At 44.4% G+C, this 15,861-nt stretch overlaps 1 protein-coding gene across 2 annotated transcripts in view; it reads left to right on the top strand.

Annotated features, from left to right (window-relative positions):
* The first annotated feature begins 274 nt into the window (after positions 1 to 274).
* Positions 275 to 15,861, top strand: part of spsb4a (splA/ryanodine receptor domain and SOCS box containing 4a) — a 69,075-nt gene continuing 53,488 nt past the window's right edge. The window contains exon 1 of one of the 2 annotated variants that reach the window (XM_076294428.1): positions 275 to 682. The gene's annotated coding sequence lies outside the window, so the exon portion shown is untranslated. The remainder of the gene's footprint in view (positions 683 to 15,861) is intronic. The other variant, XM_076294427.1, reaches the window with a different exon arrangement.

Genomic DNA, 15,861 nt, shown 5'->3' with positions numbered 1-15,861 from the left:
GGACAAACACTGGCCAGATAAATAATTAAATGCGTGAAGTAGAATAACATTAAGAGTTTGTTTTACATAGCCTGTATCTCTATACATAAATCTACATGCAAGGCTACATCCTTATTTTTAGTCTATTAATTTGACCATATTTTATTTAAAACAGTGTGAAACAATCTTTTCGCCAGCCTAGGCTACTTTGAGAAACCATGAAATACTGGTTGAATTAATTCAACATTGTTTCAGAAGGCATGTAGGCTACGAAAATATATTAATTAATGTATTTCTCTTGTCTCATTTTTCTGCCTGTGTGGCCCATGTCCATGATCTCATATTGCAGAAACGTGCAGACGGGGTCAGCGACAGGGCCTAATCAGTTAAGCCCCGCTCTTTCCACACCACCGTGGCCGTCCTCTCCCATGCACTCCAATCGTCCAATCAGCTTTAACACGGAAAAGTGAACAGACGCTCGGATAGGGTTGCCTTGCTGAAGCAGGCAACAAAGAAACAAACGCGACGACGGGGTAATTCGCTGTAACGTTAAGCGTTCGTTGTGCAGCCGCCTTGAAAGACACCTTTTCGCTTAAAATACATTTCCACACATCAGAAATAACATAGCTGATGTTTAGTTTGAGGATATATCATTTTCACCACAGAAACATCAGTTCCTTTGAAACAAGTTAACTTCCTGAAGGTGAGTGCTACATGTTATGATACTGGTCTTGGTTACGCATCTTTGACAATTCAGCTTTATTTGTTTTCTTTCCCAGTGTGACAACTGTACTTAACTGTATTTTATAGTCGAATATTATGCTTTATACTGGTTTTGAATACGACCGACATTGTTTTTTCTCCAGAAAGCCAAACCTAACTCGTGTTTCGCGCAAGCTAACCCAGCTAGCCAGCAAACACCCTGTTACACTGGCTATTCCCGCAGCTTTTGTGTGAAGTGCAGTTCTATACACTTTGTTGCCTTATTTATCCATGCAAACTGATAACCTACCACGGTCACCACACGGTCATCTTGTGTGAAATACCGAATCCTAAAATGAAATTAGCTTTTTTTATTTTTGCTTATATTGCGCTATGCGTTACCACCCCTGGGAACACGGTATGAAATGCGACGTGTGTTATCAACCTAGCGATAGGTTTGGTATAACTTCAGTAACGTTAGCTATAGCCTGCCCTAAACTGTACGACAAAAGTGCTGTGTTTTCACTTAGCTTACTCAACATTCTTGTTGTGGCCTCTGGACCATGGCTATTTTTGAACGACGTGTCCATCTGTTTCTTTTGGGAAAACCCACGTCTTGCTGAATGTTCGTGTAATTTTTTTTTAGCCTTTTTATTTGACCATTCGTCTCCGGTGGTGTCCCATTGATGAAAACATCCGTCCAGTGTGGTTTCACACTTTAAAATAGTGAAATTGCAAGTCACCAGCATATGGTAATCATGCAGGTCTGGTGTAGGGCCATGTTGATCATCACATCAGCCAACCTTGAGGAGGATAAAAAGGTAGCAAATGTTCCTATTTTGACTTAATTTGCCTCAGTTGCCCACGTCGTGCTCATGGCCTTCTGAAAACGTTTAGAGCCAGACCATCAGAAATCAAAAGGGCCAACTGCTGTGTAAGTTACTGTGTCTGAGTCTGCTCTCTCCCCAATTCCAATTTGTTTTTCAACTTTGAAGATAAGTGCTTCACAATTTTATGCATGGACCTTTGGCATATTAGGACTTCTTCAAAATGCAAATGTTCCCCAGCATCCAGGGCTCTGACAGATTCTCTCTCTCTCTCTCTCTCTCTCTCTCTCTCTCTCTCTCTCTCTGAGAGCTTACAGTTCTATCTTACAAAGGAAGACTTTGGTTCAGTTTCCTTCCTGTACTCTTCCCTTGAACCCTCTGCCTGGCCATGTTGTGGACTCCCTCCAGTTCACAGTAGCTTTGCGTTTTTATGTGTTCCATTCCCGGCTGCTGGTTTCCTCCTGTGGCACTCTTCCCTTGAACCCTCTGCCTGGCCATGTTGTGGACTCCCTCCAGTTCACAGTAGCTTTGCGTTTTTATGTGTTCCATTCCCGGCTGCTGGTGCCAGCAACACTCGGCAGGCAGAGTGGATACCCCACAGGCAGACCCATGTGAAAATCTGGGAATGTAGCCTATAGCACGGTGTCACTTAAATATAGGATGAGGTCCTGGGTTGGATTTCCAAGTCTGGGTTTTGAATTTCTGCTACTGTTTTTTCTCTCACACGATGATCTACAGCATTTCAACAACTCAAGCAGGAGTGTAGATGAAATCTCCTAATACTAATAGTCACTTATTGCTGAGACAGTACGCACGGCATCACCTGAACAAAGTGAGGCATCTGGGCATTTGATATGCTGAACTGATTGTGTGTAATTAGCTACTGTATCCTCCCCAGCATTTCACATGGCATTTTAATCAGGCAGTGAGGGCTTGCCTTTTGTCAAATGGACCTCTGGCGTGTGTGTCCCCCTGGCAGCTGGGGCACGGCCATTGTTTGCCCTTTGGGGGATGACTGGAGGCTTCCTCTCCTTTTGTTGTGGAGCTCTACAACGATAAAGCCCAGCCCAGTCTAGTCCAGCCGCAGATGGGGCAGATCCACAGCCAGGGCTGATAGTGGGCTCAGCTGCCGGAGACCGGGTCGGTCAGGGCTGGCAGCAGCTGGCCACTGGTGGTGGTTGGGGTGGGGAGAGGTAGGGGGGTCCAGGTGCCCTGTGGTGAGCCCCCATTTTAATTTGCCCTATTTGGTATGGCCAGCGGGTGATTTGTGATGGATGGCTCTGTTCAGGTTGTGGGGGTGGTATAGTATGTGGTAGGGCTGCACGATTTGGGGAAAATATCTAATTGCAATTTTTCTGACTGATTTTGCGATTGACTTTTGCAATATGATTTTTGAATGTCAATTTATCAATTCAGTTCAATATTCCGAATGTCTCTAATTTGTGCCACCCCTGATTGGTGAGCACGCCTGGTGCACAAGAAGCACAGCACCCCGACCAATTATGAAGCTCACCAATCAGAATTTCTGTGCCCCTCATACACTACGCATATATAATGCGAAAGTGAAGTGAATGTAGTGAAGGAGGATGAAATAAATATAGAAATGTGACAAAATTAACTGTGCACGATTATTTGTAGCTTTTGCGATTAGGTAATTGCATTGGTTTATATTGTGATTAGGATTGCGATGGTGATAATTGTGCAGCCCTAGTATGTGGCACCCTATGATCAGGCCAACTAGCCAGAGAAGAGGTGTTTGGTTGTGGGCAATTCTGGTCAGTGTGTGCGCATGCGAGATCATTAGTAAAGGGGGTTGTGTGCATCTCTCTGTTGATTCCATGGAAAAAATCAATCATCCTGTCCTCAGCATTTCACTCTCTCTGGTTGCTTCCCTTGTGTTTGTCTTGCTAGAAATGCTTTGCTTAATTGCCCCCTCTCTCGTCCTCTCATTTCTGACTGTCACAGCGGCAATAAACCTGAGCTATGAGAACCCCCCCCTCACTCACTCACTCACTCACACAAACACACACACACACCTTAAACCAACACATGGGATCGATCTACTCCAACTTGATTTGGGCCATCTTCATATCTTTCTCTCCTTGTTTTTTTTAATCCTTTTGGCAGATCAGTGAGATGGGTGTGGAGTATATTAGCCTAGTCATGTGGAGTTGAAGGAAGTCAAGATGTCTGCAAGAGTTTGGCTGTGTTGTTTTGCTGTTGTTTTGCAGAGGTTTGTTAAACATGTTTGTTTGGGCTTACTTATTCGGGGCGTATATATTTGCTCTGATGTGATGCAACAAAATGTATGCAGGGAATGTATTTCCTTTGATCTTTCCTCCCCTTTATTTTAAAATCTACGGATATTTTTGGTTGTTTTCCCACTGCCTAGCAGACCACTTTTGGGCATTTTCTTTCTCTTTCTTTTTCTCCCTCCTCTCTCTCTCACTCTCTCTCTGATCAGTGCTCAGGCATGCTGTGTTGATCTGCTGTTGTCAGGCACAGTAGGGGAACGCCAGCTCAGCAGAACACACACGACACACACACACACACACAGACAGACAGACAGACAGACAGACAGACAGACAGACAGACAGACAGACAGACAGACAGACAGACAGACAGACAGACAGACAGACAGACAGACAGACAGACAGACAGACAGACAGACAGACAGACAGACAGACAGACAGACAGACAGACAGACAGACAGACACCCTCCCTCCCTCCCTCCCACCCAAACAACTGTGCTGAGAAGCCTGCAAAACCCTCAGGTAACAGAGGGCACATCTTCAAGTGCCGGGAAACCAACCTTTCACACACCTGAACAATACATGCTCGGAGAGGACTAGAGCCCAAAATGTAGAGCTGGCCTGGAAAAAACTCCCTTACTGACTTCACTTGAGATTTTATCCTCAAGATGAGGTCTGATTGAGAATAAGGGCTGTCCATTATTCATAATGGGTGCCTACTTTGTCTGTCCTGCTTGGTCCTTAGTGTGAAATTACTCATACTAGCTGCTGTTTTGATTAGGCGTTCTTATCCCCAAGGCAACATGGAATGATATCCATACACATGGTATTGTGTCTTTATTTTGCTTTGATCTCACTCCATTAGCTTGAATGCCCTACCTAAGCTGACTGGACTGGCCCTACACCCAGTTGTCTTTTGTGTTATTTATTTGTTGCCATGACTGGAGTAGCTAAAGACTTCCTAGTAGTTTAGTGTGCCTGACGAGCATGTTGTTGGTGAAATCGATGAGGGGGCCGCAATTGGAATACACACAAGCCTGCATTGCGTGAGTAATGGTGCGGCACGAGTAGTTTTATTTCTTTCCGCAAGGCGCTCATATTTATAAATGAAGCCCGGCATGCAGCTCCATTAGTGTCCTGGCTCCCATTTGCATTTAAATGATGCGAGCGCAGACTCTTTCCGTGTCACCCGCTCTGTCCTTATTTCTTTTTTGGGTTAGGCTACATCATTCAATTTTTTTTTTTTTTGTTCAGCCTGTCATTCTCTGCCCTTTCCCTTTCTTTTTTGCACACTGTATCTTTCTCATTCCTTCCTTTTTTGCTTCCTTTTTTGTGCATTCCAGGAGCATCAAACAGACCTGCAAGTCATTGTTGCTGGTGCTTGTCTATTCTTGTTCTTGATGTAATAGCATGACTGCCCTGTGTTGGCAACCTATGTCTCTGTGAAATGTGATTTCATTACTAACCTGGGACGTGACACTAAGGAGGATTGATGGATGTCTGGTTGGTACTGGGATGTCAGGGTGTTGGGGGACCACTGTTACATGCTAGCTGAAGTTCAAGGTGTGTCAAGTGCACTTGGCGGTGCTTTGGCACACGCCAGTTGCTGTTTTCAGAATGAGTGTTGACGCACAGCCCCATGAATGTTTCACACCCAATCGATCTTCCAGTCAGTGGAGACACAGCCTCATTTTTCCGGACCATAGGCCTATTTTAACATTTATTGCAATGTTATGTAAACATGGCTAGTAATGAGTGAAAAGGAGCAGAAGGTTTGCAATGGCAAGACTCCATTACTAGAGTGGTGTGGTCTAGGGAAGTGTTTGCCTGTTGCCTGTACTAACAAGCTAGGTAACTGGCTTACCCAGGTAACATTGTAGTACTGTTTAACACCAATTTAATTCAGTTTTTGTCAACCCCGACTTGCCTAAAATACCCCTTATTAAATTTGGGCAGGTTTAGGTGATGCCACGAGTGACAGGAGAATCCAGATCCGCACACATACACCGCCCGTGTCTGACGCTCTTGCCTTCCCATTCCAAAACACTTTCCAGACACAACCCTTGCCGTGGACAAAAACCTACCTGCATCTCAGCCTGACCGAATGCAATTAATAATAATAATAATTTTTGCCTTTTTTAAACGCTCTTAGTGCCTTAAATGTTACCACACAGCACACACCTAATCAGGTTTGTGGTTTGTTGAGCTTTCATGAGCGGCCCAGTTCAGTATCGATCTCCAGCATGTCTCCCCTCTCTCTTTAAGCGCTTATGGGATTGCCTTGGAATCACTGTCCACTGTCAAAGCCATGTGCTGTCATGTGTGCATTATCTCTCACTCACACTGCAGCGCTGATGAGAAGGCAAACTGGTATAAGCATAATAGAGTGTCCTCTGGGCCCTTGTCTTTCGTTTGGGCTGGGAACAGAAAGGCATCTGGCCTGCCTAAATGTGCTCCGGGACCCACAGAAAAGATGGAAGTAAAAGTTTGATGGACTGACACATTTATTTTCCTCTCCCTCCCTCCCTCCCTCACTAATGTGGAAGAATGACAATTAGAGAGGTAGAAAAGGTAGAACTTGAGGCTAGAGCATTGGTTCTCAAAGTGGGGTCCGGGGACTTCCAGGGGTCCGCAGCACATTGTCAGGGGGTCCCTGACAAAGTTTGCTACAAAATATGAAATTGTCTTATATGGTGAAAAATGCTACAGTACCAGTATTTGCCCAATTGATCTGCTGATACGTTACATCAATACGTCAAAACACTTTACTATTAGTTAGCCACCAACAAAATGAAAGTTATGTGAAACAAACACTATGCTCAACACAATATGCCTACATTTGACAAAGAAACAACAATCCTTAAAAAATCCTACATACTGTCAAAGTTTGCTAACATGACTATTGTGGTATTAGCACTCTATGTTTTTAAAATACATGACATAAGCATCTAACAGAAAAAAGGCTATACAGCTACATGATTAACTTAAGTTTTATGTGTTGTGATTATGAGGGGTCCTTGGAGAATTTTCCACTCCTTGAGGGGTCCCCGGCCCACAAAAGTTTGAAAACCCCTGGGCTAGAGGGATGACTTGATCCTTCTGTCTCCTTCTCCTCCCTCTGCTCCAGCTCTCTCTCGCTATCTCTGTCTATCTTTTTCTCTATCTCTGATGTCTGTGCCTTTGTTGCACACTGGCAGTGTATTGCTGTGTCTGTCTCTGCTAGGACAATCGGTGTCAGTTCTCAGTGGTGCTGTTGTGGGAGCCAAGCTAGGTACGTCATAGACAGATGCACACATGTAGGGCATCCACTCTGCAATCTGATGACACAAAGCAACTTGGCTCTCTGTGTGTGTGTGTGTGTGTTTGAGAGCGAGAGCGAGATTCTGTGTGTTGGTGTCAGTGAAATGCAACAGTGCCAGGCTAAGAGGGCAAGCAGGCACAATGTTAATGTGTGGAGGAGGGGTTAGGCTATGGCCAGCTACCATATAGGGCTACCTTGGACGTTGACCGCATTGCAGCCAGTGCCAACAAGCCAGGATAAGCTTGCTCACCCAGGTCACCTGTCTAGGGACAAAATTAAGCTGGAAGTGGAGTGTATTGTGTAACTAAATCAGCAGACACACACACACACACACAGTGTGTATTGGTAATGTGTATCTTCATTTTTTCTCTTGTTTTATTCATCTTTTTTTGCCCTTCTTTTTGGAGGAGGGGGAGCGGAGTAGAGAGGAAACTGGGTCAGACCCCACTGTGTTGTCATGTGTGCATTATCTCTCGCTTGTGCGTAATTTCTTTTCAGATGGTTTCTGCAACCCACCTTCCACATTCGTCCGATATGGCTCCGGCGCCAAACAAGTTCAGGGTCTCAAGCGGATCCAAACTGCTCCACTCTGCTGGCTCGAATACAAGGAGGGGGGGAATCGTAACAAAAGTGTGTCGGATACAAGCGAATCAGAGCTGGTGTGGACATGGCCTCATTGAATCATTCAATTGCTGTGAAGTTGCTTTGCCGCTAGGTTGGTTTTCCTGACTGGTGAGCCCAGATCAATTTAGGCCACCTGATTGGTTTTCAGGGGTCAGTGTTTCAACAAACACAAAAAGGTCAGACTCATTGGCATTCACCAAGCAGATGTATGTAGTGATATTCAGATAGTCATTTTAATTGTTTGAAACCCTTGGTACGGTTTGCGATCTTGGGTCTCATTTTGAATTCATGTCTGTGTGTTTGGGGTCTTGATGGTCAGAGTAACAAATTGATACTGTCTTTGATAGAGGTCTATAAGCATAGGTATGATGACGTCAGTGGACATATTTAGCCTTGTGACACACACAAACACACACACACACTCATCTGAAACCAGGACATTGCATTTGTTTTGAACAGATGGCTGTTTGGCAGGCTGGCAAGCAGGGGAAGCTCACCTTACGGTCCCACCTCATGTGTCTCTGACTAATTGAAGGAGTAGCTATTGATTTCAGCCAGGGTCACCTCGACCAGATATCTGTTCCAGAGGAACAGAGCAAGAGCGAGAGAGATGGAAAGAAAGGATGGCCAAACGGAGAGAGGAACATTTGTCTTTCTAGTTCCACTGTGCTAAGAGAAATGGTCTCAGGCCTTCTCTGGTGGAGGGAGGCAGGGATGGAGAGTGAGGAGGAATAAAGTGAAGAGTGAAGACTCAAAGACATGGACATGGATGGTCTAGCCTAGGTTTTGCCAATAAGAGAGAACAGCACTGCGGAGCTCCAGGGAAAGCTCCATCGCTGTCAGCCATCCGGATGGGCATCGGTGGTGGTGTCGTCGTTGGTGGCCTGAGAGCTAACCATGGCGGCAGAGCTCCCTGTTGGGCAGTGTAGCAGACACAGAGGCTGAGAGTGTGTGACAGGCCCTGGACACCCAGCAGCTCAGAGGTCACAGGGTCAGAGGTGTGTGTGTGTGTGTGTGTGTGTGTGTGTGACATCCCTGCCTCCACCTAAAACTTGCTGACTAAGACTTCATTGCAACTCTGTTTTCCAGTGGGACCAACATGGCAGCTGATGAAATGCAACTGAACGGTCATCTCTCTCCCTCAGAAGTGCCACTCTGCCCCTTCCACCCCTCCCACTCCACACTCCCCTGGCCTACCGGTCCTCTCCTGTATCCCATACACTGTGGATCTCAGATGCTCAGAGCTGTTAGGCCTGCATGGCTTCTCTCTGACCTGTACGCAGGACCCTGTCACCTTCTGTCCCCGAGTCCGCTGCACCCCTGAGGCAGGGACTGTACTGGACTGCCCGGCAGGGACGGAGGCCCCGAGGATGGACTGTGACAGTGCACGGGCCCCCTGGGAAATGTATAGCCAAATAGGACTGCCCTGCCGCTGGGGGTTGAGAAGAATGAAGTGTGTGTGTGTGTGTGTGTGTGTGTGTGTGTGCGCGTGCGTACGGCTGGCAGGGAGGTGGGGTGGTGAGGTGTCTCAAGTGAACTCATTATGGCGCTCTTCATATGGCCCACTTTCCCAACATGGTTCTCTCTCTCTCTCTCTGTTTTTCTCTCACACACTTTCTTCTCTCTCCCTCTCCCTCTCATTCCCTTTCTCCTCCCCCTCTTCAGCACGTGATGGAAGGCACTCTTCCCGTGCATCATATGTGCCATCACTCCGCTGTTGTCATGGAAACCCTTGGAATTCTCTTACAAGGGTTCCAGGGTCGTAATGGATAACAAGCCTCTGCTTCCGTCTTCTCCCAGTTTCTCTCTTTTTTTTTTTTTTTTTTTTTTTTTTTTCCACCTGGAACCTGGCAGCTCATGGATTTGGATTTGCCTGAAGCTCTGTTCACATGATGATCGAACAGCATTGCTATTTTATGTAGGTTGCCAAAGCCATAGGTGATGTATAAGGATATGAACATTAAAGATCATAAGCATCTCAAGATTCAAGAATAATATGTTAAGAATGTTACAGCATGTTAGAGATGTTCAGTTGTTTTTAGGACCAGACACAAGGTTTCCCCTTATCCTAGGAGCTGTTAATAGACCAGATAAACGATTGTGCTGTAGACCCCTGTAGTTTATTTCATTATGATTGACTGCATTGACTGCAGGGCTCCAGAGTGCGACCAATTTGGTCGCATATGCGACCTAATTTTTCAAAAGTGCGACTAAAAAAAATCAGGAGGTCGCACCGGTGCGCCTTATTCGAGAGAGGAAAAAGTGTCCGCATTGAAACTCTACCTTTGGTTCAATAACAGACACATATTTGGCCAATATCGTGGTTTAAACAAATCACGGATAGTGAAGGGCGGGACCTCCCCTCTGATTGGCCGTAGCCCAGTGCCTGTGAGTAAATTTGAAAATGCGTGTGCTGCAGAGAGAGAGAGAGAGAGAGAGCGAGGGAGGTCAGAGACCCGTCAGATAAACAGAGTGGATGTAGTTTCATTACAGTGTGGTCACATAGGCCGAGATAAATGTCCCCTCTCCCCACTGCCTTTCAGTGGCTGGCAGCAGCAAACCGATCAGACGAGCCCCGAGATGATGATCAAGTTTATCGTTGCCTACGATAGGCCTAACTTCCATTCACCAAGTTCAGTCCGAAATAATTATTCACCAGAAAAATAGTTTGAACTTAGGCTAAACCCGACGTACAGGAATGACACTTGCGCCAAATTTATAGGAGTCATTGCAAATGAAAAGACGTCTTAAAATTGCGAACAATGCATACAACGACCGAACGACAGAGATACAGATATCGCCGAAAAGGAGTGCGTCATTGACCGCAGTTACATGCAGGGAGTAACCCGGTTTTCAACAGCAATATTCGTTTTGCGCGCGAGTTGTGTAAACTCATTCTGATGGCATCAATCAATTTAATCCGGTATTTGGCGCAAACCGAATATCGCTGCTACATTTAAAGCCCGAATATTCCCTGCATGTATACAGTGGTCATTGTGTACGGTGAATTGAATGGACACATTTAGATCGGGCATGGCAAGTCATTGCAGTAGCCTATAATAATAGGCCTACCATTTCGTTACTGCATTAACCATGTTCTTATTGAAAATGTAAAAATACTAAAATTAAAAAGTAAATTGCATTGTGGGGCTGTCAAATGATTATTGCAATCATCATTGCAAAATCACATAAAAATCCCCCAGGCTACTTGGAACATCTCTTTAAATTGTGCTCAAATACATTTCTATGGAAGATGCTAGCATGGGGAGCTGGTTTAGCCAAGGCCTAAAGATCATGAAGGATAGGATGTAAAACATTGAGCCATGAGATGTGCAGTTTGAAGCCCTTAAAAGACGTGCACTGTTAATTTACTCACTGTTATTTTTATTTAATACATCTTGAGATGTTTTAAGTTTAAATTTCAGCTCAGTAAAGCACTTAAAGCACCAACACTTCATTAAGTTACTTTTCTTGTAGAATTGTAAATCATAAGTCATAGGACAACCTATATAGGACAGTAATTAAGGGGAAAAAAGTGAACCTGCTGCGGTGTTAAATGCGATGTGGTTGAAATTTTGGGGTGCACCTAACTTTTGTGCTGGTGCACCTAAGGCATAAAAAAAAAAAAGGTTTGGTTCCTGTTGGTTGTCAGTTGAGGCCATGGGTCGGTAGGGAATTTTTTTTTTTTTTTTTTTTTTTTTCCCCCAGTGGCAGTAAGGGATAAGTAGAAAATCAATCCCACCAGGATTTCGCGAGGTTTTTTGAGACTGTTGCGACCTAAAATGCCTGGATGGAAGTTGCGGTGATTTTAGCTGTTTCTTGTGGAGAAATTGCGGGAGGAAGTGAAAGTTGCAAAAATAGTTTAAATTTAGGGCAATTAAGGTTAGTAAGACCAAAATCACACTGATAATCTTGATGCGTATTAAAAAGGATAATCAAAGGTAAACAGTAAGGATTACAGAAAATCAAAGTAGGCCTACTTTATTTGTGAAAATGCTTTGACTGAGGTCATTCACAAAGCATTATAGTAGAACTGTCCAAAAAAGACAGTCACCTAAAGAGATGGCATCATGTCATATGTTTCAATACATTCATATATTTTGTAATTCATATTAAGTTCATATCTTTTTAATAATTCATAGTCTGTGGCCTGCATAATTACTAATAGCCAAGTAAGTATCTAGTAATTTCATATTGATTTAAACTATTTGACTACACTTCTGTTTAATGTCATTACATTGGTGGTGTACGTCTAATTGACTGCCTGCCCCTTTAAGGACGTGAGAGTAGCCTAAGTACATTTCTGAGTGGATTGGAAGGCTTGCATCTCACTGTGTTCGGCTACGAGTGTAAATCACTTGCATAGTGCATTACGATATGTGGATGCAATTGGGAATGTCTTCTATGTCATTAGTTAAAATAAATGTTAAAAAAAACAACTCGAATGAAATCATTATTGGATCATAGAAGAGGTAAATGTCTTAGAATTTTATTAATTTCTATGATTTTGGTAGCACTACTCAAACTAAGCCCACAAGCTAGCAAACATGACATAAGCTAAAAGGACATATCCAGGTAAACGTTTGCCAATGGGTTGCATAGCCTACTCAAAAATCAGTAAACCAAGTAGGCCTTAATTAACTTACTTTCATAGCCTAGGTAGGTTAGCAACACCAGGTTGAGAGATGCAAGTAAGCAGATCATTAACGTTAGCCTTCTATTTATTGTCAACTGTAGAGGAACGAACACGTTAGGGCAGTCTTTGGTGTCATATGCAAAAGGTGCAGAAGTAAGTGTGCCATCTGGCTCAATATTCTGCGCGAGGGACTGTTGTTGTAGGTGAAATTTCACGGTGAAACTACGATGATTGGTCAAATTTGCGAAAAAGTTGCGGTGTTTGGACAAAATTGCGAGTGCCTTGGTAAGTGACGAAAACAATCGTCTTCGTGAACAGCTGTGCATCAGGCTACTTTGTAAAAGAGAGAATACGCTCATCCCTATACATAACGCAAGGGGTAATTAATGTAATTATAGTTCGCCTTTTATTTGTGGATTTATTTAATATATTTAGTGTTATTTCTTCCCCAAGCTCATAAAATAAATTTGGGTCGCACATAAATTGACAGGGTCGGTCGGAAACCGGAACCCAAGAATTTTTTTTTTTATGCCTAAGAAAAAAAGTTAGGCGCACCAGTGCAACCAGTGCAAAAAGTTAGTCTGGAGCCCTGGACTGGCCTCTATAGATTTCTGCTTGAAGGCAATCATTGTTCTAAGGCTTCAAGCATACTGAGAACTCTGTGGGTTTATGCTTAGTCTCTTCTGTGTTTTCTGAGCCTAACAGCTCCTCAACATCAGCCCATTATGGTATGGTTATGGTAGCCAAGGTTCAGTTTGTGTTGCTTAAAGACATTTTTATCTGCAGGAGGAGCTTGGAATACCTAGGTTTTTCATTATAGGTCATACCACTCGGATGACAAATGGTATGTGTGTGTGTGTGTACACATGCATGCCCCCTGCCTGAGCTGAAGAGAGCTTAAGTGAGTCTGTGGGTGATTGAGTGTGTGACCTCCTCCACCTCTGCTGTCTGTGTTTGCTTCTTCACTCCGGCATTCCTGAGCTCAGGAGATGAGATGGGGGAAATCAGACTAACTTGCTAGCATGCCACACACACACACACACACACACACACACTTGCATTTGCACCAACCAGGCCCAGCCAGTTAGGTCCAATTCTTACACAAATACCCCTCCCCACACACACACACACCCTGGCACACAACACTCCCTGACCTCTGACTCTGACCTAATATTCTGCAAACAGACATGCCCACTAGCTGACCCAGTAGGCCGCACCATATTTCAGATGTACCAATGCCCATACCCTGTCTCCCACCTCTTCCTATGCTACCTCTTGTTGTTCTTTCTCTCTTTGTGCCTTGTGTGTCTTCTATCGACATTGTATTTCTTATCTAGATTAGGTCACAGCCCCTTTGGTAGGGAGAAGTAATGTAGTGATAGGGTAGTCCTGGGAAATATTTATTTAAGCATTTTTTTGTGTTTATAAGCCCTCACAAATTGTAACAAAGCCATTAGTTTGTGTGATTGGTCAGCCTCTGTTTATTTTATTGGTTTAGCCTAATAATCAGCCTTCGTGAATTCTGGAACATTACAGCTAAAATAATGCCACTAGATGCACATCAGGGACACTGGTGCTAAGTATCTACACAGACTCCTTTTGGCATCAATTAGTGGACTTTCTTGTGCGCTAATGCGTTTAAGAGACGCTAACCACATTTTATCTTTTTGTTGCTCTCTTTCTTTCGGCCCTCCTCTCTCTGTCTTCCACTAGCTTTTCTTGGCTAATGCAAATGTTCGCTCATCTCCCAGTGACATCCTGAACAGCAGCGTGTAAATGACCCACCTAGAAATCTAGACGCACCCTAGCGGCAGCAAATTACATTTGCTGCCAGGGCTAGTCTAGCAACTCTCCGTTGGCTTGTGAGCTCGGAAAATTAAACTTCTATCAGGCCAATCAAATCGTGTATAGAGTCGTTAGGCAGGCTTCACATAATGATTGATGGCAGAGTTGCAATGGTTTGGCTTGAATTCCCTGCTACTTAAAAACAAATAAGATGGATGTTGTGTGACATGAGTTAAGCTTTTATTAAGTTGGCAAAAGTTTGAACTAGCCAACTAGCTCCGCTGGTGGGAAACGCATGGGACTCATAGCGCTGTCCTATTGCGTGCAGAGGGAATTTGAAAGACAACCGATTATCCCGCCCCTCGGACTGAGCACTGCGAACGGTGAGTGCCCAGACCCTACATTTTAATGTGGGTCTGGCTCGTCAGGCTAGGCATTTAGTACTGTTAATGGTCAAGTCATACTAAGTCTGGCTTTTATCCTACACGTTTGGTCCAACTAGGAATCCTACTTATTAGATGTTGATGGCACCCAAACATGGCTTCCAAGATAATGCATTTTGAGTGTATAATAGCGGGAGAAATGGAACTGAACAAACATGTTGCTAGTTTTGGGACCTTAACATTGTTTAGACAAACTCTGAGTAAAATCTTAAGACATTCTTAAGCAACCATTCACCTGGATTCTGTCTGACACTGAATGACTTAAGTGGCTATTAAAAATCGGCTCTTAATCGGCACCAAACCTCAAACATGTTGTCTCTGTCTGTGTCTGTCTCTATACTGCTACTGTCCCCCTACGCACTCCTGAGCGATCTCTGGTGTTTAGGTCAGTGTGGCCTGACGGCGACTGCAAAAGACTTTACGGTGGTGCAGCTGAGCTCTGGGCGCAGCATCCTCCTCAGCGCTGATGCTCTCAACAGGACTGATTGCCTGTCATTCACACCCAGTCGGTGGTTGATAGTTGGTCATTCAGCATGCGTGAGGCGGGGCGTATTTGACTCCGCCTTGTTGATCCCTGACCCTGAAGAGCATGCTGGGATAGACCACAGATGACTGAGCAGATGCTGTCCTGTAAAATGCCCTGTGTGTGTGTGTGTGTGTCCTGAGGAGTGCTTGCTAATGCTTTTTGATTACTGGAGAGCTGGAGAGTCACCATTAATAATTCAGCATGCACCATGCAGGTCTGGCCATGATCACACCCACACAACCGCTTACACACAAACGCGGCCCAATACATTTTCACACGAGCAGTACGTCACAGCAATGTTTATGGAGCAAAGGTCATATTTACTTTACATGGACACGCATGCTCAAAACAGGTTTTCCTTGATGGCACAGTTAACGTTAACGGCTGGTAAGCAGACCTCGGCTGTCCGCACCGCACCTTGCTGCCCAGGCAGGTAACAGGAGCCAGCCTCTGAATATTTCAGCAAGATAAACTGGCTTTACCCACTACCCCTCCCTCTGGCTCTGCATCCATCTATTTATCCATCCATCCTTCTGTTTCCCTCTGAATGCTTTCTGTCCTTGGGTTTTGTTTTTTTGGCCTCCTCACTGCCTGAGATGAAGACCGAATATAATACACAACTGTTGATGTGTCATTAATGCACACAGCAGGGATGATTGCGATAGGCTTCCACGCTGTCATTTCAGTTAGCCTAGCAGAGAAGGAAGGAAGAGGAGAAGGAAGCCAAAATTAGATGGTTATATTGGCACAATTTGAGCCAGAATCTGCATAGCTTAAATGCTTTTT

This window comes from Alosa pseudoharengus, unplaced genomic scaffold, assembly GCF_046254945.1.
Source record: "Alosa pseudoharengus isolate Yale_2024_CS ecotype anadromous, Long Island Sound unplaced genomic scaffold, YU_APseudo_1.1 YU_APseudo_1.1_scf_2, whole genome shotgun sequence".
In the NCBI taxonomy this organism is placed as follows: Eukaryota; Metazoa; Chordata; class Actinopteri; order Clupeiformes; family Clupeidae; genus Alosa; species Alosa pseudoharengus.
Note: the sequence above shows the minus strand (reverse complement) of the source record. Positions and strands in the feature narration are given on the sequence as shown.